This window comes from Dama dama, chromosome 21 (assembly GCF_033118175.1).
Source record: "Dama dama isolate Ldn47 chromosome 21, ASM3311817v1, whole genome shotgun sequence".
Lineage (NCBI taxonomy): Eukaryota > Metazoa > Chordata > Mammalia > Artiodactyla > Cervidae > Dama > Dama dama.
The window spans coordinates 62,717,040-62,743,417 of record NC_083701.1 but is presented as its reverse complement, the minus strand read 5'-3'; the positions used below and the strand labels follow the sequence as shown (position 1 = coordinate 62,743,417).

Here is a 26,378-nt window from a genome sequence, read left to right as displayed (position 1 = left end):
GCTGCAGAACATGTTAGTCATTCAAAGAATACCAGTTTCTTCATTAGGAGTTTAAAACTGTGGCATTATACTGTCTTGAGATCTCTAGCAGTGTATTGCAAGGCATGAATTTTGGTGATTGAAAGCTATCCCTATGTGGACCTGATTAAGTTTGCGTGCTACAACCAGTAAATTATGACTCGTGACTACAAATAGAGAAAGTGGCCCACCATCAGGACTAGAGTAGAAAGAGCCTGAAACCAACTCAGTTGGCCCTTTCGCTGGGGCTCAGTTCTTCTTATACATGTTTATCTGATGCTGGGATTTAAAACATACAGATATATGAAGAATTAGTTCTAATTTTTAGTATCTAGATTTACTATATAGGTGTGGTTTTAAAGACTTGAAGGAAGGGAAGAAGCTGATGATGAAGTCTAAAGGATTCATTTAAGATGGAAGCATCCTTTGGAACGCTGGATGGTTGAAAAAGAGTGTGAGTCCTCAGTTAGTGAGTGTGAAGTACCATATTTCATTGAATTCAAGCAATCATCAATGTAGGAAAAACACATTTTATATACTACTAAGAAAAAAAGAAAAAAATACCTGCTGTTTAGGCTATTTATATATATATATATATATATATATATATTATATACACATATAATATATATGTATATGATGTTTCCCTGGTGGTAAAGAATCCACCTGCAACCTAGAGAAGGAAATGGCAACCCACTCCAGTATTTTTGCCTAAGAAATCCCATGGACAGAGGAGCCTGGCAGACTACAGTCCATAGGGTAGCAGAGAGTCGGTAGCTTTCTTCAATTGCAGGACAAAAGACTGAACATGCCAGAATGAATGAATTAGGGTAAGAACATGACTATTTCATGGAGAAGTGATAGGGAAATGCGTTTACTTCCTTTTTCTCTCTTTTAGTTTCAGATTTCTTTTGCTTTTAGGCACAGTCTTTTACCTTTTGGCTAGAAAGTTCCCTTCGAGTTTACATTTGATTGATTTGTTTCTAAAAGGGATGGGATCTTCAAGTCAGCAGTAAATTGTGTACCATATTTTTGTGGCTCCCATATAATTTGAATTTTGAGAAATATAAATGGGCAAATGAAAACTTATATGTTTATCATTCTGTCATTCTATTTGACTGTGTATGACTTTACAACAGTTGTACTTTGTGTTTCTTATATTTTTTAAAATTGAAAACTGCATATCTGCCACTTCTAATTTTATGCCCATTCAGTAATAAAGATTGTCTATCTGGGGTTCGAACTTTTAAATTAATGAATTGAAATAGTTATTTTACAGCAGTGGTTCCCAAACTGCAGTGTGCATTTGAACATTTCTGGAATTCTGGTTAAGTGCAAATGTGGTTTAATAGGGATGAAATTCTATGTTTCTAACAAGCTCACAGGTAAAATGAATACTGTGGATCTGGAAACATTTTTTGTACCAAGATTTTATGTGACTCATATATTAATAATATATGTTTATATATGATTTTCTTAAGACCATCAATACAATTACTGAGACTCAAACTACAGATATTTTGGGGCATAGGAGAGTGGGAAATGATACAAAGAATGACTGTTTTTAAATTTTATTTATTTAATTTGGCTATTCTGGGTCTTCACTGCTGTGTGCTGGCTTCTCTAGTTGCAGGGTGTAGGCCCACCAGGGAGGCCCTGAGTGGTTTTCTTTTTTAATGATTTTTTATTATGAGAAATCAAATACAATATGCAGTATAAAATGGTTTAAGTTCTTCAAAGCCTAAAACATTTTTTAACCAAGAGTATTTTTCTATCATGAATTATTTGAGGGGAGATTAGTTTGAATGATATGTCAGTTCTGTGCGATTCCACTAGAACATTAAGCTAACAGCCTGGAACTACTCCAGTATTTGCCACCTTGGAGAGAATTTCCTTGCTATAAACAGTTTGTCATGTCAAGTATGTTTAGGGACTTCCCTGGTGGCTCAGATGGTAAACCATCTGCCTACAATGTGGGAGACCTGGGTTCGATCCGTGGATTGGGAAGATCCTTTGGAGAAGGAAATGACAACCCACGCCAGTGTTCTTCCCTGAAAAATCCCATGGACAGAGGAGCCTAGTAGGCTACAGTCCATGGGGTTGCATGAGAGTCAGACACGACTGAGAACATTAAGCTAACAGTCTTGAACCACTTCAGAATTTGCCACCTCAGAGAAAATCTCCTTGCTATAAACAGTTTGTCATGTAAAGTATATACATAGGTATTATTAAATAAAAATTGTTATCTCTCTGTAAATAGCTACTCTATATTAATTTAGAGATCAATAGGAACAGTGGGACATAATAAAGCATTTTTTGCTGTTCAGTTCAGTTGCTCAGTCATCTCCGACTCTTTGCAACCCCATGAACCACAGCACACCAGGCCTCCCTGTTCATGACCAACTCCCGGAGTTCACCCAAACTAATGTCCATTGAGTCAGTGATGCCATCCAACCATCTCATCTTCTGTTATCCCTTTTTCCTCCTGCCTTCAATCTTTCCCAACATCAGGGTCTTTTCAAATGAGTCAGCTCTTCGCATCAGGTGGCCAAGGTATTGGAGTTTCAGCTTCAACATCAGTCCTTCCGATGAACACCCAGGACTGATCTCCTTTAGGATGGACTGGTTGGATCTCCTTGCAGTCCAAGACTCTCAAGAGTCTTCCCCAACACCACGGTTCAAAAGCATCAATTCTTTGGCACTCAGCTTTCTTTATAGTCCAACTCTCACCTGCATACATGACTACTGGAAAGACCATAGCCTTAACTAGATAGACCTTTGTTGGCAAAGTAATGTCTGCTTTTTGATATGCTATCTAGGTTGGTCATAACTTTCCTTCCAAGGAGTAAATGTCTTTTAATTTCATGGCTGAAATCATCATCTGCAGTGAATTTGGAGCCCAAAAAAATAAAGTCAGCCACTGTTTCCACTCTTCCCCCATCTATTTCCCATAAAGTGATGGGACTGGATGCCATGATCTTAGTTTTCTGAATATTGAGCTTTAAGCCAACTTTTTCACTCTTCTCTTTCACTTTGATCTAGAGGTTCTTTAGTTGTTCTTTGCTTTTTGCCATAAGGGTGGTGTCATCTGCATGTCTGAGGTTATTGATATTTCTCCTGGCAATCTTGATTCCAGCTTGTGCTTCTTCCAGCCCAGCATTTCTCATGATGTACTCTGCATATAACTTAAACAAGCAGGGTGACAATATACAGCCTTGATGTACTCCTTTTCCTGTTTGGAACCAGCCTGTTGTTCCATGTCCAGTTCTAACTGTTGCTTCCTGACCTGCATAGAGGTTTCTCAAGAGGCAGGTCAGGTGGTCTGGCATTCCCATCTCTTTCAGAATTTTCCACAGTTTATTGTGATCCCCATAGTCAAGAAAGCAGAAATAGATGTTTTTCTGGAACTCTCTTGCTTTTTCGATGATCTAGCGGATGTTGGCAATTTGATCTCTGGTTCCTCTGCCTTTTCTAAAACCAGCTTGAACATCTGGAAGTTCACAGTTCACGTATTGCTGAAGCCTGGCTTAGAGAATTTTGAGCATTACTTTACTAGTGTGTGAGATGAGTGCAGTTGTGCAGTAGTTTGAGCATTCTTTGGGATTGCCTTTCTTTGGGATTGGAATGAAAACTGACCTTTTCCAGTCCTGTGGCCACTGCTGAGTTTTCCAAATTTGCTGGCATATTGAGTGCAGCACTTTCACAGCATCATCTATTAGGATTTGAAATAGCTTAACTGGAATTCCATCACCTCCACTAGCTTTGTTCATAGTGATGCTTCCTAAGGCCCACTTGAGTTCACATTCCAAGATGTCTGGCTCTAGGTTATATATTATTTTATAGATTTTTGGCAACTCAAGAAAAAAAATATTTTCCCAGATTTTAAGAGAAATATTATTTATGCTAAGACTGGAGGAACAAAATTCAGCTTTCTTGTATTCCCCAGTACCATTCTCTTCCCTTAAAAAAATGAAAAGCCCTTTTTTTTTAGTGTTGCAAATAATGCTTCTAGTATTATGCAGTATTATCATTTAATAATCTTTTGATACCATTAGTTTAATCTGTATGTGCATCTATTTAAGTATCATTCCCAAAGAATGCTTTATGCTACAACTCTAAAATAGTGTATTTTCATTTATTCCTTTGTTGCTCTTGAATTAAAGTTTCATTAGCAATAAAAGTTATGACCCCGAAGAGTAGAGGAAATACCGACTATAACTACCTACCCTTAAATTTTCTTCCTAAGGTGCAAACTTAACAGCTTTTGAATTCAGCCTTTCAGATTTTTTTCAAGGATTATTTTATCTGAACAAGGTGATGCATATGCTACTCCCTAGCATTTGTTTTTGGGAAAATAATTCAGTGTTCTTGAGTATTCCCTGATTTCCTCTGTTCACTTAATAGTACCTTAGCACAATTGGTAGGTCCCAACTTGTACATCAAAAACCCCTTCAAAGCTCTCTCAACACCCACCTCCTTCCTTCAGAGGCAACAATTGTACCCATTAGCAAGGTCAGTGGCTTGGAGAAACTTGGAAAACAGCAGCTACCAGAAACCCACTAGAATAATATCTCCAGCAGGTGATAGATTAGTTGGAACAAATTGGAACCATTGCAGTTCAGCAATCCTGGTTTCTTTCAAGCTGTTTTTAAAATGTCGTCATTTTAATACACAATCTAAGCCCCGCGGAACAGTCCACAGCAGGTTAATTTGAATCATATGATGTGTCACTGCCCTCAGCTGACATGAGCTCTATTCCATGTGTGAAGCCATAATAAATCCATTCCCAACCGAGGAAAATTCCCCGTGAGAAGGTGAACTAATCCAGGCCTCACACTGGCATGCTAGCCCTCTGTAATTGAAAGCAGGGCCACCTGTTCCCAGCACAGTTAGCCTATAGAGAAATTACTGTTAGATACTTCTTATATTGAAAACTCATTCATACTTTTTGCAAATTCAACTGTGAACTGCTTCATATGACATCATACAGAAACTTAGGAATGTGCCCCCTTGATCCCAGTTTAAAAGTTTGTTAACTATAGGATTTCTTAACTTTGAAATGATATATTTTTTTTTTAATTTAATGAGAGCTGACACGTGAGAAGAAGAAATGGGAAGGGTGCAGACTTTTCTAATTAACTTAAGGTCATTTACAGAAATATTTGTACTCCCTGGTATTTTTTTCATTGTTTCTTTGTGGACATATATTTAAATACTGTCACTGTAGCCACTAAATGACACTTAAAGCACAGCAAAGAAAAACTTATGCCAAACTGGGAGAACATTCCCACATTTATGTTTTATTATAAATAATTAGCATATCACAATTTTCATATAATTTTAGGCAACATAGTTATATCAAAGTTATGACTATAATTTCGTATTTCTTTTATTTTAATATACTTGGTGTCACTTGTTGAAACACATAGCTAGTGGTAGTTTTTCTCATAATAAAATCACTTATTTACTCTCCTTAACTAACCTGTTAATTCATTTATCTATGTCATTTTCAGTTTTCCTGATTTCATTCCAGCTTTGGATTGGTTTTATTTAATTTTTATTTTAAAATATTATTTGATTTTTAATTTTTTGTAGTCCATTTTTTATAAATTTACTGTTTTATAGGTTGAAAGGATTTTAATTTTCACTTAAAAAAAATTCCTAACCATTCTAGAATTTCCCATCTCCACAAGCCTCTTTGATTTGAATGAACATACATACTGGAATAATGTGAAATACTACTTTAAAAACTTCTCAGATATAGTAACACACCATTCAAATAGGTTTGTTTATAATGAATATAAAGTAGAAATGTTAAGTTACTGCCAATTTTGTGTATTTTTAAAATGTTTTTACTTTTCATGATGATATCTGCTTTTATGTTTTGTTATTAAAGAATTCATTGCTATTGGGAATTAATCCAGACATAGGTAGAAGATGACTGACTGAGGGAAATTAAGATAACCTGAAAAAACACAAATAGCCTCCTGACATTTTCTGGAGTAGAAAATGAAGAATAAGTAATATGATTTTTATATACAAAAAGATGCAAAGTGAAAGAAAGCACATTTTAAAGCTAATTTTAATTAATTTAGTCTACTTATTGTAACCCTGATTGTTAACTCCTTGTTCTTTTCTCTTTCCAGAAATAGGGCCAAGGTCCACACCTTAATCACTGGAGTCCTATCTCTATTTTAGTTTTACAACTATACTAGCAAGCTATCTTCTACATTTAAGAAATGTAAACTAGTTAATAAAACTGTGAGAACCTTGACTTTTACATTTCCTAGGTGTTACGGATTTCAGTTTGCAGTGTCAGCATTGTACTATCATAGTTTATTTTCCCTATGATTTATCAAAATAAAACAATAAACGAAGTCAGGATGTCAAATAGAGAGTAGACCAAGGATTTTATTTTATTGCTTAATTTTTTTAATTGAAGTAGAGTTGATTTACAATATAGTGTTAATTTTAGGTATATAGCATAGTGATTCAGCATTTTTTTAGCAGACCATTGTCAGTTATTGTATTTCCTGTGCTACACACTATATCCTTGTCACTTATCCATTTTATGTATAGTAGTCTGTGTCTGTTAATCCCATACTTCTAATCTGCATGGACTTTGTAGTCGTGGCACATGGGCTGCAGAGCATGCAGTCCTCAGTTGTTGTGTCAGAAAGGGCTCTCTGGTTGTGGCACACAGGCCTAGTTGCTCCTCAACATGTGTGATATTAGTTCTCTGACCAGGGATTGAACCTGTGTCCACTGCATTTCAAGGCGAATTCTGAACCACGAGGAAAGTCCCTGTTTGTGTATTTTAGATATTAACCCTTAATTAGTTAACATTGTTTGCAAATATTTTCTCCTGTTCGATAGGTTGTCTCTTCATTTTATTCCTTTGCTGTGAAAAAGCTTTTAAGTTTGATTAGGTCCCATTTGTTTATTTTTTTTTGTTGCTCTCCTTTATTTTGCCTTGGAAAACTGATCTAAGAAATAGTATACAACCAAATAGTACAGAAAGTAATTGCAGTTTTGTACTATGAATATTAAGTCATTATCACTAGGCTGAAACACATGTTTGTTAATCAAAATAGGAACCATTACAATCAATATATTTTTGTCAATGAGAAGTAGTTTGTTTATTCCTGTAGTGTAAAAATCCATGCTTCAGGATTCAACAAACTCTTGGAGAGCATTTTCTGCCTCCCTCTGATTGTGGAAGCATTTTTCCCGCAAAAAGTTGTCAAGATACTGGAAGAAGAGATAGTCCGTTGATGAGAGATCAGATGAATATGGCAGATGAGGCAAAACTTCCTAGCCCAACTCGTTCAACTTTTGAAGCTTTGGTTGTGCAATGGGCAGTCAGGGGTTGTGGTAGAGAATTGGGCCCTTTCTGTTGGTCACTGCTGGCTGCAGGCATTGCAGTTTTTGGTGCATCTCATTGATTTGCTGAGCATACTTCTCAGATGTAATGGTCTCATGAGAATTCAGAAAGCTGTAGTGGATCAGAAGGGCAGCAGACCACCAAACAGTGTCTGTGACCATATTTTAGTGCAAGTTTGATTTTGGGGAGTGCTTTGGAGCTTCTTCTCAGTCCAACCATTGAGCTGAAAGTGAAAAGTGAAAGTCCCTCAGTCATGTCCCAACTCTTTGCGACCCCATGGACTATACTGTCCATGGAATTCTCCAGGCCAGAATACTGGAGTGGGTAGCCTTTCCCTTCTCCAGGGGAACTTCCCAACCCAGAGATCGAACGCAGGTCTCTCCCATTGCTTAAGGAAACCTAAGATTACTGGAGTGGGTAACTTTTCCCTTCTCCAGCAAATCTTCTCAACTCAGGAATTGAACCAGGGTCTCCTGCATTGCGAAGCAACAGTTAGAACTGGACATGGAACAACAGGCTGGTTCCAAATAGGAAAAGGAGTACATCAAGCCTGTATATTGTCACCCTGCTTATTTAACTTATATGCAGTGTACATCATGAGAAACGCTGGGCTGGAAGAAGCACAAGCTGGAATCAAGCTTGTCGGGAGAAATAACAATAACCTCAGATATGCAGATGATACCGCCCTTATGGCAGAGAGTGAAGAGGAACTAAAAAGCCTCTTGATGAAAGTGAAAGAGGAGAGTGAAAAAGTTGGCTTAAAGCTTAACATTCAGAAAACTAAGATCATGGCATCTGGTCCCATCACTTCATGGGAAATAGATGGGGAGATAGTGGAAACAGTGTCAGACTTCATTTTTGGGAGCTCCAAAATCACTGCAGATGGTGATTGCATCCATGAAATTAAAAGACACTTACTCCTTGCAAGGAAAGTTATGACCAACCTAGACAGCATATTAAAAAGCAGAGACATTACTTTGCCAACAAAGGTCCGTCTGGTCAAGGCTATGGTTTTTCCAGTGGTCATGCATGGATGTGAGAGTTGGACTGTGAAGAAAGCTGAGCACCGAAGAATTGATGTTTTTGAACTGTGGTGTTGGAGAAGACTCTTGAGAGTCCCTTGGACTGCAAGGAGATCCAACCAGCCCATCCTAAAAGAGATCAGTCCTGGGTGTTCATTGGAAGGACTGATGCTGAAGCTGAAATTCCAATACTTTGGCCACCTCATGCGAAGAGTTGACTCGTTGGAAAAGACCCTGATGCTGGGAGGAATTGGGGTCAGGAGGAGAAGGGGACGACAGAGGATGAGATGGCTGGATGGCATCACTGACTCGATGGGCATGAATTTGAGTAAACTCCGGGAGTTGGTGATGGACAGGGAGGCCTGGTGTGCTGCGATTCATGGGGTCACAAAGAGTCAGACACGATTGAGCAACTGAACTGAACTCCTGCATTGCAGGTGGATTCTTTACCAACTGAGCTATCAGGAAAGCCTAGCCATTGAGCTGCTGCTGCTGCTGCTGCTAAGTCGCTTCAGTCATGTCCGACTCTGTGCAACCCCGTAGATGGCAGCCCATTGAGCTAGTCAGGCGTAAAATCTACTTTTTGTTGCATGTCACAATCTCATTGAAAAATGGTTCATTGTTTCATAAAATAAGACAATGCTTCGAAACAATTTTTTTGATTTTCAGTCAGCTCAGAAGGCACCGACTTGTCAAATTTTTTCACCTTTCCAATTTGCTTCAAATACCAAATGACCATAGAATGGTCAATGTTGAGTTCTTCAGCAGCTTCTCGTGCAGTCATAAGAGGATCAGCTTTGATGATGGCTCTTAATTGGTCGTTGTCAACTTCTGATGGTCAGCCACCACATTCTTCATCTTTAAGGCTCTTGTCTCCTTTGCAAAACTTCTTGAATTACCAGTGCACTGTACGTTCGTTAGCATTTCCTAGGCCAACTGTATCATTGATGTTGCAAGTTGTCTCTGCTGCTTTACAACCCATTTTGAACTCAAATTTTAAAATCTCTCATTTGCTTTTTGTCTGACATCATTTCTATAGTCTAAAATAAATATAAAATAAACAGCAAGTAATGTCATTAGCCAAAAAAACATAGTGAGAAATGCACATTAGAATGATGTGTAACATAACCACATTTGTTTAAGAATGTATTCTAATATCAAATGTCAAAGTTCAACAATGCAAAGCTGCAATTAACTTTTGCACCAACCTAATATGATTTATGTCAAAAAATGTTTTGTCTGTGTTCTCTTCTAGGAGTTTTATGGTGTTATGTCCTATATTCAGGTTTTTGAAACATTTTGAGTTTATTTTTGTATATAGTATGAGGGAATGTTCTAATTTCATTGTTTTACATGAAGCTGACCACCTTTCCCAGAAATGCTGTGAAGAGACTTTCTGCATTGTATATTCTTGCCTCTTTTGTCATCAATTAGTCGACTGTAGATGTGTGGGTTTACTTCTGGGCCCTCTATTCCATTACATTGATCTCTGTGTGTATTTTTGTTCCAATACCATGTTATTCGATTGCTATAGGTTTGTAGTATAATCTGAAGTCTAGAAGCGTTATACTTCTAGCTCTATTCTTTTTTCTCAGGATAGTTTTGGAAATTCTGAGTCTTTTGTGGCTCCAAATAAATTTTATGATTATTTATTTTAGTTCTTTGAAAAATGTCATGGGTGATATTTATAAGGATGGCATTATGTCTGTAGATTGCTTTGGGTAGTGTGGCCATCTTAACAATATCAGTTTTTCCAATCCAAGAGCATGAGATGTCTTCCCATTTCTTGGAATCATCTTTAATTTGCTTCATCAGTGTTTTATAGTTTTCAGTGTATGGGTCTTTAACCTCCTTGGTTAAGTTTATTCCTGGGTAATCAGGCTGTTTGTTTGTTTGTTGCGGGAAGGAGGATGCGGTTTTAAATAGGATTTTTTTTTTACTTTATCTTTCTGATATTTCATTATGACCATGTAGGTTTTTTAATATCTATCTTGTATCCTACAACCTTGCTGAATTCATTTACTAGTTCTAACAGTTTTTGAGTGGAGACTTTAAGGTTCTCTATACAGAGCATCATGTCATCTGCAGATAGTGACAGTTTTACCTCCTCCCTTCCTCTTTGAATACCTTTTTTTCTTTTCTTATTGCTTTGGCTAGGACTTCCAATACTATGTTAAATAGAAGCAATGAGAATGGATTCCCTTGTCGTCTTCTAGAATTTAGCAGGATGACTTTCAACTTTCCACCATTGAGTATTATGTTGACTGTGGGTTTGTCATGCATGCATGAGTGCTAAGTTGCTTCAGTCATGTCTGACTCTTTGCGACCCTGTGGACTGTAGTCTACCATGCTGCTCTGTCCATGGAATTCTCCAGGCAAGAATACTGGTGTGGGTTGCCACGCCCTCCTCCAGGGGATCTTCCCGACCCAGGGATCAAACTGACGTCTCCTGTGTCTCCTGCATTGCAGGTGGATTCTTTACCACTGAGCCACTGGGGAAGTCCTGTTGGTTTGTCATAAATGTACTTTATTATGTTGAGATGTGTTCCCTTTATACCCGCTTTGAATGTTTTTATCATGACATTGTTTAATTTTGTCTTCAGTGTTCTGTTCTTTGTACAGACAATAACCTCAGCTATCTCTTCTATGCCTACAACCTCCAATTGCCTATTTCTAATTTTGATTCATTATCCACCTTCAGGACTATTTCTTCATCCGCCTGTGAGATGTGTTTAGTTATTTAAAATTTAACTTATTCACATTGAGTCAAAATTTTTTTCTTTTTCTTATTCACTCCTTCTCTTAGTTCAGTCTTCAGATTTCTTTATATTTGCTAGTGATGGCAGCATAGTTCCATTCATGTCTTCTCACAGTTTTACACTCACCTTCAGTTCATCCTTTTTTCATTCAGGCCTTTTTAGTTTTTCCTTTGAAATGGTTCTCCATGATACCTGCCACCTACCTGTGCCCTCATTACTTCTTCAGTCTATTTACTGGTGACCCTCATTTCAGATTTTTCTTTTACTCAATCATTTTCTCTCTTTTGCAAACTCATATGAATCTTGACCACCCACCTCCCTCAGTTAATCAAATCATAACTGTCCTCAGACCTCAAGAATCTAACCTGGTGTCATCTGGACAATCCAGGCTTACTGTCACTAAGAAAGTAATTCTAAGTGAGATCATTTGTCTTCTCTGAACCCTAGTATTTTCTTCTGTATCATAAGCGAGTTGTCCTAAGATCCCTTCAAATTCTGAAATGATATCTGTAATCCCCAATGGAACTCTTCATTTATTTTTCACAACAAGTGTTTATGAGCAATTATAATGTTCCAAGTAATCTTCTAAGCCTTGGAATTGCAGTGGTAAGCAAAGGATACACAGTCATTTCTCTCAAGAAATGCATACCATCTAGTAGAAGGAACAGGATTTGATTAGCAAGTAGTCACCCAGAGTATTATATAATTATAAGCTAATATAAGTGTCATAAAGTTTTATGGATTTGTAAAAGAGCAGAGATTTAGGGAAGCTTCTCTGAGCTGAGTTCAGACACTTGAATAAAAGTGAGTTAACCAAAGACATGGAGGGAACGGCAATCCTCTGACAGAATGTATGAAGAAGACCCTGTGAGGAAGGGGATCGTTGCACACTGAAGGAAGTGAAAACAAGTCAGAGAAGGAACAGCCAGAGGAGGTGAGGCAATAGAGAGAGGTAGAGGCCAGGCCTTCTAGGCCACGATAAATGATCTGGGGATTTTTATCTTTATAGTGCTGGGAAACCACTGAAGAATTTTAAGCAGGACATATTTGTGATGGGGAGAGAGGAGGTATGAGTGTTTACTGATATGATTATATTTGCATTTTGAAAAAAAAATTATTCTAGTTGCAAGATTAAGAATAGATAAGAAGAGCTAGAGTAGAGGCAAGCAACCAGTTAGCAGAATATTGCAGCAGTACTGGTGAGAGATAATGAGTTGGGTCATGGAATGGTAATAGAAATGGAGAAAAGTGAAAGATTTGGTAGGTGACTATGGAGGGAATCCATAGACTGGTACAGGAGTAGAGGGGATGTTGTGTAAGAGAGGTTCAAGGATGACTTAAGGGCTCCTGACTGATATAACTGAAGGAGTATCGTGTTGTGGACCGAATTGTGTCCCCACAAAATTCACATGTTGAAGCTCTAGTCCCCACTATGCTGTGCCTTTAGGAGGTAATTAGATTTAGATGAGGTAATGAGGGTCAGGCCCTCATGGTGGGATTAGTACACCAGACAACTTGCTGTCATTCTGTCTCTCCCTGCCATGTGAGGACACAGTAATAACACAGCCATGCAAGCCCAGAAGACAGCCTTCACCAGAAACCAACCTCCGCTCACTCCCTGATCTCAGAATTCCAGCTCTCGAACTGTGAGAAAATAAGTTTCTGTTGTCTAATCTCACAGTTTATGGTATTTTAGTATGGCATCCCAAACTGGTGTCCTGTTGACTGATATGTTATAGAAAATGGTTGAGAAAAGGTATATTTTGTTTGTTATGTTTGTGTATGAGACTAAGGAGAGATCATGAGTTCTGTGTTGGTAATTATGCATACATATCTGCTGCTCACACATAAATCTGACTAGTGTAAAGGATTAAATGTTTTGAAAGTTTGGGGGAATATGGGCGCTGATTCAAGCCACAGACCTGGATGAGATTATTACTCAGGAGGCAAAAGAGGAAGAAGGAAAAGAGAGGAAGTAGGAAAAAAGAGCCCACGACTTCATACTGAAGAAGTCCAATCAGTAATTACTGGCCAAGAGGAAAAGGAGGAGCCTTAAAAAAAAAAGCAGAACGAAGAGGAAAATCTGGAGAGTGTTATGTCAAAGAAGCCAAGAGAAAAAAGTGAAGTACTGGACAGTGTCAGGTAGTGATACAAGCTACAGAAAAATGAGAAATTGAAAATAGCTAATGGATTTATAGACATCATGGCTAAAAACATTACCACCTCACTCCATTGGATTAACCTGGATTGACTGTAGTCTACAATGCATTGAGGAGTAAGCAGGAGGAAAATAAATGGAAGCAGAGAGTATAACTCTTCCAAGAAGTTTGTTTGTGAAGAAGAAAAAGAATATGAAGGGGCATTTTGGTTTTGGTTTTTCCTTTCATTTTTTTTAAATTGAAGTATAGTTGATACACAATATTATATAAATTACAGATGGACAGGGAGGCCTGGCGTTCTGCAATTCATGGGGTTGCAAAGAGTCGGACACGACTGAGCGACTGAACTGACTGACAGATGTACAATATAGTGGCAATATAGTGATTGACAGTTTTTAAAGGTTGTACTCCATTTATAGTTATTATAAATGAAAGAGCATTTTGTATTGTGGTTTTAGGCTTTATTTTTGTGATGAAAGAGACCTAAATTTTCTCATGTTTAAATATCAGACAGAAGAATACAGTTGAGAGAAGAACTGGATAAACTAAAAAAAGAAAAAGGTGGGTTCCTTAGAAAGAGTGAAGGAGAAGAATCCAACATACATGTGAAAGAACCAGTGTTACCTTAACAAATTAAGGAAGCAAAGGAAAATGGCATATGGAAGTATTTTTTCAGTTTGGTAGTAGGACACCAAGAGAAATTTAATGACTTTCTCTTTCTCCTTGAAACTGCAAACAGTGTCAGTGACCCTGAAGAGAGGAGTTTGGAGGCATATGGTTTGAAATGATCCTCCATTATGCCTTCTTCTTATGCTGTACTCATTCTCATCTCTATGCCTTTTAAAAACTATTTATTATGGAAAATATCATGTACAAATACAGCCTGGATGGGAGGGAGTTTGGGGGAAAATGCATACATGTGTGTGTATGACTGAGTCCCTTTGCTGTTCACCTAAAACTGTCAAAACATTGTTAATCAGCTGTACTCCAATACAAAATGTAAAACTTGAAAAATAAAAAAAATTTGAAAGTAGACTGAATAGAATATAGAAACTCTTGCCTAAACAGTTGTCAACTTATGGCCAATATATTGTTTCTTATATAACCCTATCCATTTCCTTACCTTCTGTATTACTTTGAAGCAAATCCCATGCATCATATTATATCACCTATAGTATTTCAATTTGTATCTATAAAGATAAGATCTTTTAAAAACATAACCACAGTATTATTATTAAACCTAGAGAGAATAATTCTTCAGTATCATCTATCATCTAATATGTAGTCAGTGTTCAAATTTCTAATTGTCTCATGAATGTCATAGTGTGTGTTGGTGTTTGTCGGCGTGTATGGTTATTTGTTTGTTTGTTTGTTTAACCGAGAGCCAGATAAGATCTACTCATCACTACTGGTTATGCCTTTCAAGTTTATTTTGTAAAAAAGAAATTTCTTTCAAAATCAATAGGTTTCCCCCCTCTTCTTTTTCATTTCTTGCAATTTATTTTTTATTGAAGTATAGTTGATATACAGTGATTCAGATATACAGCAAAGTGATTCAGCTCTCTATATATTTTTAATATATTCTTCTTCAGATTTTTTTTCCATTGTAGGTTATTACAAGATACTGAATACAGTACCCTGTGCTATACAATATGTCCTTGTTTATTTATTTTATTTTTATGGACTTCCCTGGTGACTCAGACGGTAAAGTGTCTGTCTGCAATGGAGGAGAGCTGGGTTTGGTCCCTGGGTTGGGAAGATCCCCTGGAGAAGGAAATGGCAGCCCACTCCAGTATTCTTGCCTGGAAAATCCCATGGACAGTGGAGCCTGGTAGGCTACTGACCATGGGGTCGCAAAGAGTCAGACAAGACTGAGCGACTTCACTTTCACTTTCTATCTATTTTATATAGTGTGTGTAGTATGTCTCATTTAAACCAAATTACCCATTTATCCCCCAACTGATTTCCTGTTTGGTAAGTAAGCTTGTTTTCTATGTCTGTGAGTCTATTTCTGTTTTGTAAATCAATTCATTTGCATCATTTTTTTAGATTCCACATGTAAGTGACATCATGGTATTTGTCTGACTTCACTTAGTATGATCATCTCTAGCTCTATCCATGTTGCTGCTAATAGCATTATTTCATTCTTTTTATGGTTGAATAATATTCCACTGTATACATATACCACATCTTCTTTATCCATCAGTTAATGGATATATAGGTTGCTTTCATGTCATGGTTATTGTAAATAGTGCTGCTATGAACACTTGGGTGCATACTGGAGATCAGTGGAGAAATAACTCCAGAAAGAAAGAAGGGCTGGAGCCAAAGCAAAAACAATACCCAGTTGTGGATGTGACTGGTGACAGAAGCAAGGTCTGATGCTGTAAAGAGCAATATTGCATAGGAACCTGGAATGTTAGGTTCATGAATCAAGGCAAATTGGAAGTGGTCAAACAGGAGATGGCAAGAGTTAATGCCGACATTCTAGGAATCAGCGAACTAAAATGGACAGGAATGGGTGAATTTAAATCAGATGACCATTATATCTACTACTGTGGGCAGGAATCCCTTAGAAGAATGGAGTAGCCATCATGGTCAACAAAAGAGTCCGAAATGCAATACTTGGATGCAATCTCAAAAATGACAGAATGATCTCTGTTCATTTCCAAGGCAAACAAGTCAATATCATGGTAATCCAAGTCTGAGCCCCAACCAGTAATGCTGAAGAAGCTGAAGCTGAACAGTTCTATGAAGACCTACAACCTTTTAGAACTAACACCCAAAAAAGATGTCCTTTTCATTATAGGGGACTGGAATGCAAAAGTAGGAAGTCAAGAAACAGCTGGAGTAATAGGCAAATTTGGCCTTGGAGTATGGAATGAAGCAGGGCAAAGGCTAATAGAGTTCTGCCAAGAGAACACACTGGTCATAGCAAACACCCTCTTCAAACAACACAAGAGAAGACTCTGCACATGGACATCACCAGATGGTCAATACTGAAATCAGATTGATTTTATTCTTTGCAGCCAAAGATGGAGAAGCTCTATACAGTCAGCAAAAACAAGACCGGGAGCTGACTGTGGCTCAGATCATGAGCTCCTTATTGCCAAATTCAGACTTAAATTGAAGAAAGTAGGGAAAACCAGTAGACCATTCAGGTGTGACCTAAATCAAATCCCTTGTGACTATACAGTGGAAGTGAGAAATAGATTTAAGGGACTAGATCTGATAGACAGAGTGCCTGATGAACTATGAACAGAGACTTGTGACATTGTACAGGAGATAGGGATCAAGACCATCCCCATGGAAAAGAAATGCAAAAAGGCAAAATGGGTGTCTGAAGAGGCCTTACAAATAGCTGTGAAAAGAAGAGAAGCTAAAAACAAAGGAGAAAAGGAAAAATATTCCCATTTGAAATCAGAGTTCCAAAGAATAGCCAGGAGAGATAAGAAAGCCTTCCTCAGTGATCAATGCAAAGAAATAGAGGATACCAACAGAATGGGAAAGACTAGAGCTCTCTTCAAGAAAATTACAGATACCAAGGGAACATTCCATGCAAAGATAGGTTTGATAAAGGACAGAAATTGTATGGACCTAACAGAAGCAGAAGATATTAAGAAGAGGTGGCAAGAATACACAGAAGAACTGTACAAAAGAGATCTTCATGACCCAGATAATCACGATGGTGTGATCACTCACCTAGAGCCAACATCCTGGAATGTGAAGTCAAGTGGGCCTTAGGAAGCATCATTATGAACAAAGCTAGTGGAGGTGATGGAATTCCAGTTGAGCTATATCAAATCCTGAAAGATGATGCTGTGAAAGTGCTGCACTCAATATGTCAGCAAATTTGGAAACCTCAGCAGAGGCCACAGGACTGGAAAAGGTCAGTTTTCATTCCAATCCCAAAGAAAGGCAATGCCAAAGAATGCTCAAAATACCACACAATTGCAGTCATCTCACACGCTAGTAAAGTAATGCTCAAAATTCTCCAAGCCAGGCTTCAGCAATACATGAACTGTGAACTTCCACATGTTCCAGCTGGTTTTAGAAAAGGCAGAGGAACCAGAGATCAAATTGCCAACATCCGCTGGATCATCAAAAAAGCAAGAGAGTTCCAGAAAAACATCTATTTCTGCTTTCTTGACTATGCCAAAGCCTTCGACTGTGTGGATCACAATAAACTGTGGAAAATTCTGAAAGAGATGGGAATACTAGACCACCTGACCTGCCTCTTGAGAAACCTCTATGCAGGTCAGGAAGCAACAGTTAGAACTGGACATGGAACAACAGGCTGGTTCCAGATAGGAAAAGGAGTACATCAAGGCTGTATATTGTCACCCTGCTTATTTAACTTATATGTAGAGTATATCATGAGAAATGCTGGGCTGGAAGAAGCACAAGCTGGAATCAAGATTGCCGGGAGAAATGTCAATAACCTCAGCTATGCAAATGATACCATCCTTATGGCAGAGGGTGAAGAAGAACTAAAAAGCCTCTTGAAAGTGAAAGAGGAGAGTGAAAAAGTTGGCTTAAAGCTTAACATTCAGAAAACTAAGATCATGGCATCTGGTCCCATCACTTCATGGGAAATAGATGGGGAAAGAATGGAAACAGTGGCTGACTTTATTTGAGGGGGCTCGAAATTCGCTGCAGATGGTGATTGCAGCCATGAAATTAAAAGACGCTTACTCCTTGGAAGGAAAGTTAGGACCAACCTAGACAGCATATTAAAAAGCAGAGACATTACTTTGTCAACAAAAGTCCATCTGGTCAAGGCTATGGTTTTTCCAGTGGTCATGCATGGATGTGAGAGTTGGACTGTGAAGAAAGCTGAGCGCCGAAGAATTGATGCTTTTGAACTGTGGTGTTGGAGAAGACTCTTGAGAGTCCCTTGGACTGCAAGGAGATCCAACCAGCCCATCCTAAAAGAGATCAGTCCTGGGTGTTCACTGGAAGGACTGATGCTCAAGCTGAAGCTCCAGTACTTTGACCACCTCATGTGAAGAGTTGACTCATTGGAAAAGACCCTGATGCTGGGAGGAATTGGGGGCAGGAGGAGAAGGGAATTTCAGAGGATGAGATAGCTGGATGGCATCACCGACTCGATGGAAATGAGTTTGAGTAAACTCTGGGAGTTGGTGATGGACAGGGAGGCCTGGCGTGCTGCGATTCATGGGGTCACAAAGAGTCAGATACCACTGAGTGACTGAACTGACTGAACTGACCTTTTTGAATTAGAGTCTTCTTCTTTTCCAGATATGGGAATGCTGGATCATATGGTAACTCTGTTTTTAGTTTTTTAAGGCATCTCCATCGTCTTCTGCATAGTGTCTACACCAGTTTACCTTCCTACCAACAATGTCAGAGGGTCCCCCTTTCTCCACACCCTCTCTAGACTTTTTGGTGATGAACATACTGAGTGGCGTGAGATGGTGTCTGTTGTAGTTTTGATTTACATTTCTCCAATAATTAGCAATATTGAGCATCTTTTCATGTACTTATCAGCCATCTGTATGTCTTCTTTGGAGAACTGTCTATTTAGGTATTCCTATTTTTTGATTGGGTGGCTTGTTTTTTCAACATGAGTTGTATGAGCAGTTTGTATGTTTTGGAAGTTAAACCCTTATTGATTGCATCATTTGTAAACATTGCTCCCATTCATAGGTTGTTTTGTTTTGTTTATCCTTTCCTTTGATGTGCAAAAGCTTTTAAGTTTAACTAGATCCCATTTGTTTATTTTTGCCTTTGTTTCTGTTTTTCTTGGAAACAGATCAAAAAAAATATTGCTGTGATTTATGTAAAAGTGTATTCTGGCTATGTTTCCCTCTAAGAGTTTTATAGTGCCCAGTCTCATATTTAGGTCTTTAATCCATTTTGAGTTTATTTTTATATATGGTGTTAGAGAGTGTTCTAACTTCTTTCTTTTACATAGCTGTGCACTTTTCCCAGACTGTCTTTTCTCCATTGTATATATTCTTAGCACCTCTATCTTAGATTGTCCATAAATGCATAGGTTTACTTCTGAGCTTTCTAGCCTGTTCCGTTGATCTATGTGTCTCCTTTCGGGTCGTTACTATACTGTTTTGATTATTGTAGCTTTGTATTATAGTCTGAAGTCAGGGAGCATGATTCAAATATATTATAGAAACCAGGTAAGTTATCATGTAAATTTTACACAGTTTGAGTTTTGTCTGTCCCTATTCAGTATATTTCCTACATATAAACTTTAGATGGCTCAATCTGATTCAGGTTGTTTATTTATTTATTTTTAGCAAGACTGTTTTATCAAAGGTTTTATATTGTTCCATCAAGAGACACATAATGTCTAAAGGTTTCTTCTTAAGATGTTAATAGCTATTGATGCTAAATATGTAAAGTCATTGGGGGTTGCAAACAGTAACATTTTAATTTGATTGCTTAGTAAAATTGTTTACCTAAGAAAGGTAGGATAAATGCTTACTTCTTTCCCTTTATTTACCCATTAAAAAAAAAATAAATTTGGTTTTCCAGATTGGGGGGGAACTTTATTGCAGTGTAGTATATATCAGTCATCATAGTGTACAGTTTAAATAGCTTACAATTTTATTTGTCAATGATATATCAATAAAACTAGGGAGAAATGAGTTAATTTTCTAAATATTCCCTTGTTGGGCATTTATCAGTAGTTGTTATTTGCTGTTACTCTGAATTCATTATTTTTAATAATGCTCAAATTGTCTCATCATTGGCAGTTGTAGCCTCTCTAAATCAGCTTCTCTATGTTTTTAATCTTTCCTCAGTCTGGAGTCCTTGCTTCCTTGTCTCAAAACATTTGGCTGTTCCTAAAAATCAGATATGCTGTCTCAAAGGATGTGTCTATGCCATCATTGAGAATAGGAACAAAAATACTGCCACAATTATTAGAGTAATGGAATGTACTTAGTCTTCTATGATAGCTACTTAGAGGGAGAGAAGCCCATTTAGATGAGCTCAGTTTGATAAATTTATTTTAGAAAACCCATTCATTTACCGTTTAATCAGAACTTTGTGTTGTGATTTTTGGGGGTAGGACAGTATAGTCAAAAAAAAGTCAATGCTTGATGATAAGAATATGTACATGAGCAGTTATGCTAATAATAATGATGCCCAGTTCCCAGTGATAAACACAATGAACTGCTGCTGGCTGACCCAAGGGCATGTGTCCGTCATGTCTCTGAGCCTCCTCAGCAGTGCATGGGTCAGCCTACAACCAGTTCCATTTGGTGTACCACTGTTAACTGACACACTTATGTCTGCCTCCACTGAGATCTTTACACTTCACACCTTCAATCAAAACATGTTGATCTCATTGTCAAGGGCAGCTTTCCAAGTTTTCTAGCTCTCACACCTGTGAATACCCAGTCTCCACTGTCCATTATCATCATGAGTACCTTTACTTGAACACTGTAACAAAAATCTGAATTGCTGAATAAGAAAAAGAAGTGTACTATGAACCATGACCTAATAATACAAAATATTTTATTTAGAGTTACAAAACACATGAAGTCAAGTTTGATTAAATACTTGATCTTTGATTTGTATTTACTGTGGTGGAGGGGGACAGTCATTCCTATGTCTGTACATAGCCACCATGGCCACTGACTTGTTTTCCTAACAAGCCCAACTTGTCTTTTGAAAAAAAAAAAGTTATCTTTTACAAATAAAATTCCAAAGGAAGAAACACTTAACAAAGAATTATTTCTTTCACAAATGTTATGATTTAGGTATAACAAGCCATATTGAATCCATTGGGTTTTGGGTAATAGATTTCAAAATACATCATAAATGTAAGTAATATGATGACTAATAGGTCAAGTAAAGTTGGAACATTTTAAATGAGAAAATAGCTGGAACAGTTTTCGGGAAACTTTTCCAGTTGATGTTTGGTCCCCCACAAGGTGTGCATTAACATAAACTTAGGGGAATCACCTCTGGGGCTTGAATTCCCTCTCTGATTTCATTATTACAATATGATTCTTTTCCTTTCCCTATTAAGTCATCTCCTAGGGTGTTGGAAGCATAAAATAAGTGTAATTTATTTGTATTTGTCTAATCTCCTTTTAACTCAATAATCATTCCGTCATTCTGTTTCCTGGTAGCTTTAGGAAAGTTTTGAAGGGTAATAAGAGTCTAATAATTGACAGGCATGGGTTTACTTGGTAACTTAAAGATATAGAATGTGTTCTGGAGATGGTGAGAAATTAGATCTGGCAGAGAAATGGATGACTCAGCTGGGAAATTCACTATTACTACACATTCTTAAAATCTAAACATTAAAATAATCCATTTATTAAAGTTCATTGAGGATTACAAAAAAAAATTCTAAACCCTTTAAAATAAGAATCTGATAATAATTGGATAAATGTGGAATAAAATTCACATTAACAATCTATGCCTGGTTCTTTATCCAGTTATATTTCTAGTTCTTGTAGATCATCATTTTATATAGTTCCAACTGTGTCTGTTGAATAAAACTTTTATAGTCCATTTCTTTAATGTTTTCATCTTAATAGTGAAGTTAATGTTTTTCATCATTTTTTAAAAGTATAAAAGAAGATGAGAAAATCATTGCTGAATTTTTTGTTTAAAATACCAGATTTTTTTTGCATAGTTTTCCCATTTGTAAAAATAAGTTTTCCTACCATTATGAAACTACAAATACTCATAATAATGACAGTAATTTTCTACCCCAAAAAGTACCTGACTAGTTAAAGGATGTCAGAGTCTGATTTTATACTAGGAAATAGAAGTAACAGTACACATTTGTCTAATTATCAGATGTGACAGTGACCTTGTGATTTTAGTTGAAGGAGTCACACATGTTGATGCACTTTACAAGCAATAAAGAGTGCTGTTGCATTTGTGGTGTTTCTCATTCTGGTACATGCTACAGATCTCTTCGTGGACCTGGTACTTTGAAAGGAATAGCCTCATTGTAAGCTCTGCTTTTTGGGCTCTTGACCTGCAGTGTTGTCTGACTTGTCCAATGGCACTGCCCTAGTCCCTCTGTTTATACATAGAACAAGCCGTGTTTTGCAGAGAATGTGGCTCAACACTCCAGCTCTAGGGGGCTGATAGTGGGGGTCTTTGTGGTCCAGTGGAGGGGAACCATACACAAAGGTTGCATTGTATGCAGACAGACATACAGAAATCATCTGAAATGGAAATTATTTAAACGTTTTAAATGTCTAGTCGTCTCTTACAAAAGTTAGCTAACAAAACACTTGTGCTTTGTGAGTAGCTTGTGCTTTGAGTGTAGCTTCTCCGCTGGCTCAGTGATAAAGAGTCCGCCTGCAGGGCAGAAGATGCAGGAGACAGCGCAACAAGTTTAACCCATTTTGAGCTGTTATTGATGTTGCTTTGGGAAGTTGATCTTTCTGATTTTTAAACTTTTTAAAGTTCATATTTGGTAGAATAAGGTTGATAACGTAACTCAAATAGATTCATAGTTGAAATTCACAAATATGATTAGATTGTAACGCACATTTCTTTTTCTGAATTAGCAGCATTTGACTTCTACTGATAAAAAAGAACCTTCTTTTTTTTTTTTTTTCAGTGGGTTTTGTCATACATTGATATGAATCAGCCATAGAGTTACACGTATTCCCCATCCTGATCCCCCCTCCCACCTCCCTCTCCACCCTATTCCTCTGGGTCTTCCCAGTGCACCAGGCCCGAGCACTTGTCTCATGCATCCCATTGAAACTTATTTTGTAATATGAGCCAAGATCTAGGAATGACTATATTCTCTTTCCTAATTAAACTACTTGAGATGGTGCTAAACTGACCTGTGCTTTTCAGTTTTACTGCTTTAACTGATTCTAGTCTGACTGTTCAATTAAAGCCTCTAATTTTCATGTGCCACAGTGTTTGGTGTCAGTAAGATCAGAAGTTATCCTATGGCTTCTGTAACATTTAGGAGTAGCATTCTATCTTTTTCACCTTCTGCAGAAAGGGCACCCTGATCTCACCATTAAAGGTACTAGTGTAAGTGTTCTACTACACTGTTGGAAGGGCCATGGAGAATGGAAAGTAAACCTGAAAAACTGGCCCAGTACAGAGTTGGTTAACACTTAGGTGTTAGGTGGGCTTCCCCTAGACTTAAGGGCACAGTCCAGCCCTTTACATGTAAGGGTAAAAAGTAAAGGGGGTGGAAAAAACTGTCCTGTCATGCATATGACAAAGTCATTGAAAGAATTTTCTTTTTTTTTAATAAAAGAGAAAAAAATTAAAATGTCCTTCATTGGTACATAGTTCTGTGAATTCTAATACATAAATAGATTCATGTAACCACTACCACGGTCAAGATACAGAACAGTTCTGCCTTAAATTCTCATGGTAGTTCTTTGTAATCACACTTGCCCCTAAGCCCTAACCTCTGATAATTATTGCTCTCCATCACTTTAGGATATTTTTTTGTCTTGTCTTTTTGAGAATGTCATACAAATCTAATCATGTAGCATGTAACCTTTTCAGACTAGCTTCTTTAACTCACATGCTACCCTTGAGATTCAGTGCAGTCCAGCTTCTTTAACTCATATGCTATCCTTCAGATTTGTTGCATCTGACAGTAGTACGTTCCTTTTCATTGCTGAGTAGTGTTCCATCTTATAAATGTGCCATGTATGAATTCTTCCATTGAAAGGCATATAAATTGTTTCCAGTTTTGGTGATTATGAATAGAGCTACTTTAAACATTTGTGTACTTGTGTACAAGTAGTTATGTGATTATAAGTTTCATTCCTCTATGATAAATACCTAGGTGTGGAATTGGTGGGTCATATAAGTCATAAGAAGGGGCTTCTCTGGTGGCTCAGACAGCAAAGAATCTGCCTGCAATACAGAAGACCTGGGTTTGATCCCAGGGTTGGGAAGATTACCTGGAGAGGGGAATAGCTACCCACTCCAGTATTCTTGCCTGGAGAATTCCATGGACAGAGGAGCTTGGCAGGCTGCTATCCATGGGGGTCACAAAAAGGTGGAAACAACTGAATGACTAACACACACACAAACACACATAAGAAACTACTAAAATGTTTCCAAATTGCCTGTATCATTTGACGTTACACAAGCAATGTGTGGGGCTCCCACCAATTCCATATCATCTCTAGCAGCTTATATTGTCAGTGTTTTGTTTTTTTTTAATTTTAGCCATTCTAATGGGTATCTCATTGTCATTTTTATTTGTACTTTTCTGATTCCTAATGATGATGTATGTGGACTGTTCTAGCTCAGACAGTAAAGCGTCTGCCTACAATGTGGGAGACCCAGGTTCGATTCCTGGGTCGGGAAGATCCCCTGGAGAAGGAAATGGCAACCCACTCCAGTATTCTTGCCTGGAAAATCCCATGGACTGAGGATCCTGGTAGGCTACAGTCCCTGGGATCGCGAAGAGTCTGACACGACTGAGCGACTTCATTTTCACTTTCATACTAGTCTGTAGTTGTCTTTTATTATCTTTGTCTGGTTTTGATATCAGTAATGATGGTTTCATAAAATGGACTTAAGTATATTGTCTCCTATTTTCTGTGGTACAAAAATAAGGAAAAGATGAGGGATCTTCATAGTCCCTATGGGCATTAGGAATTCCCTTCCCATTACTGAAGCCAGAAATAGAGGCTTTTTCTGACTACACCCTCTATCCACACCTGATGCCCACCTTCAGGTTTTTGGCTGCCCCAGACTATAGAATATTGCCAGAAAAAATGAAAAATTCACTACCATTTTGGTAGTATTTTGAAATTTAGTCATCTTCCCCAATCTACCTGTTACCATTTACTTTTCAGAGTCTTCAAATAGCTGCTCTTTGTAGATTCTTGTTTTTTTTTTTTTAAGCTGTAATATCTCCAGATGTTATAGTTACATCTTTCCTGGAACCCTGAAATAATATTTAAAGAAAAAGAGTTGGCAAGTAACAAAGAGAAAAAGCAAAGTATGTTAGAATTTTTTGCTTTGGAAGGAAAAGGTAAAAGAAGCTAGGGCAAACATACCTAGGCCTTGAAACTTTATTTATAATCACATTAGAAACTGGAAATAATCCACATTGGCGTATGGAATTTGTATTGGTTTTCTATTGATGAACTACAAATATAGTGGCTTATAGCAATGCAGATTTATTGTCTCAATCCTCTAGGTCAGAAGTCCAGTTGGATTTAGCTGTGTTCGCTGCTCAGAATCTCACAAAACCAAAATCAAGATGTCATTTGGGCTGGGCTCTAATCTAGAAGCTCTGCGGAAGATTTCACTTCCAAACTCATTCCATCTGTTGCATAATCCACTTCCTGTGGTTGTAGGACTCAGGTCCCTAATTCCTTGTTAGTGATTGCCCAGTGCCTCCATCCATCACTTTTAGGGCACCCTTTCCTTCTCACATGATCCCTACCATCCTCAAAGTAGCAATGACAGATCATAGACCCATTTCAAATCTCTCTTGACTTCCCTTTCTGCCTCTTCCTTGTACTTTGTAAAAGGCTCGAGTAATAGATCAGCCCACCAGGTAATCTTGGGCTTAAATTCAATTTACCTGGAATTTTTATCACACCTATAAAACCCCTTCCAGCACAGCAGTACCTGGCTTAGTGTTTGAGTCAATAACCAAGGGACAGGAATCTTGGGAGAAGGGGGTCATCTTCAGAATTCTGCCTCCCACAGAACCAGATTAGAGAGTTCTGGGCTGCTCCAACATGAAGTGACCAAATAAGTGCTTCATGCTGAGTTTCAGGCCCAACACTAGGTATTAAAGATGAAAAATGCATATTCAAGGATCTTCTCTATTGGTGGGAGACATAATCTCACAAAAGATACTTATGCAGGACCAGCTTTGTGGAACTACTTCTTGGAGAAAATGTTGCACATTTTCCTGGAGATTAGGCATTAGGCAAAGAAAGGGTACATTAGACCAAGGAGCAACGTGATCAAAGACCTAATGGTATGACATCACACGGGCTGGGGGATGTGGGCTCTGTAAACTCTTTGATATTTCTGGAGCTTTAATATTTGAGGCAGGCAATGG

The 26,378-nt window shown here is 37.8% G+C and overlaps 1 protein-coding gene across 9 annotated transcripts in view; it reads left to right on the top strand.

Annotated features, from left to right (window-relative positions):
* VPS13B (vacuolar protein sorting 13 homolog B) overlaps positions 1-26,378 on the top strand; it is a 771,473-nt gene that overhangs the window by 564,826 nt on the left and 180,269 nt on the right. The gene's annotated exons all lie outside the window — the stretch shown is intronic.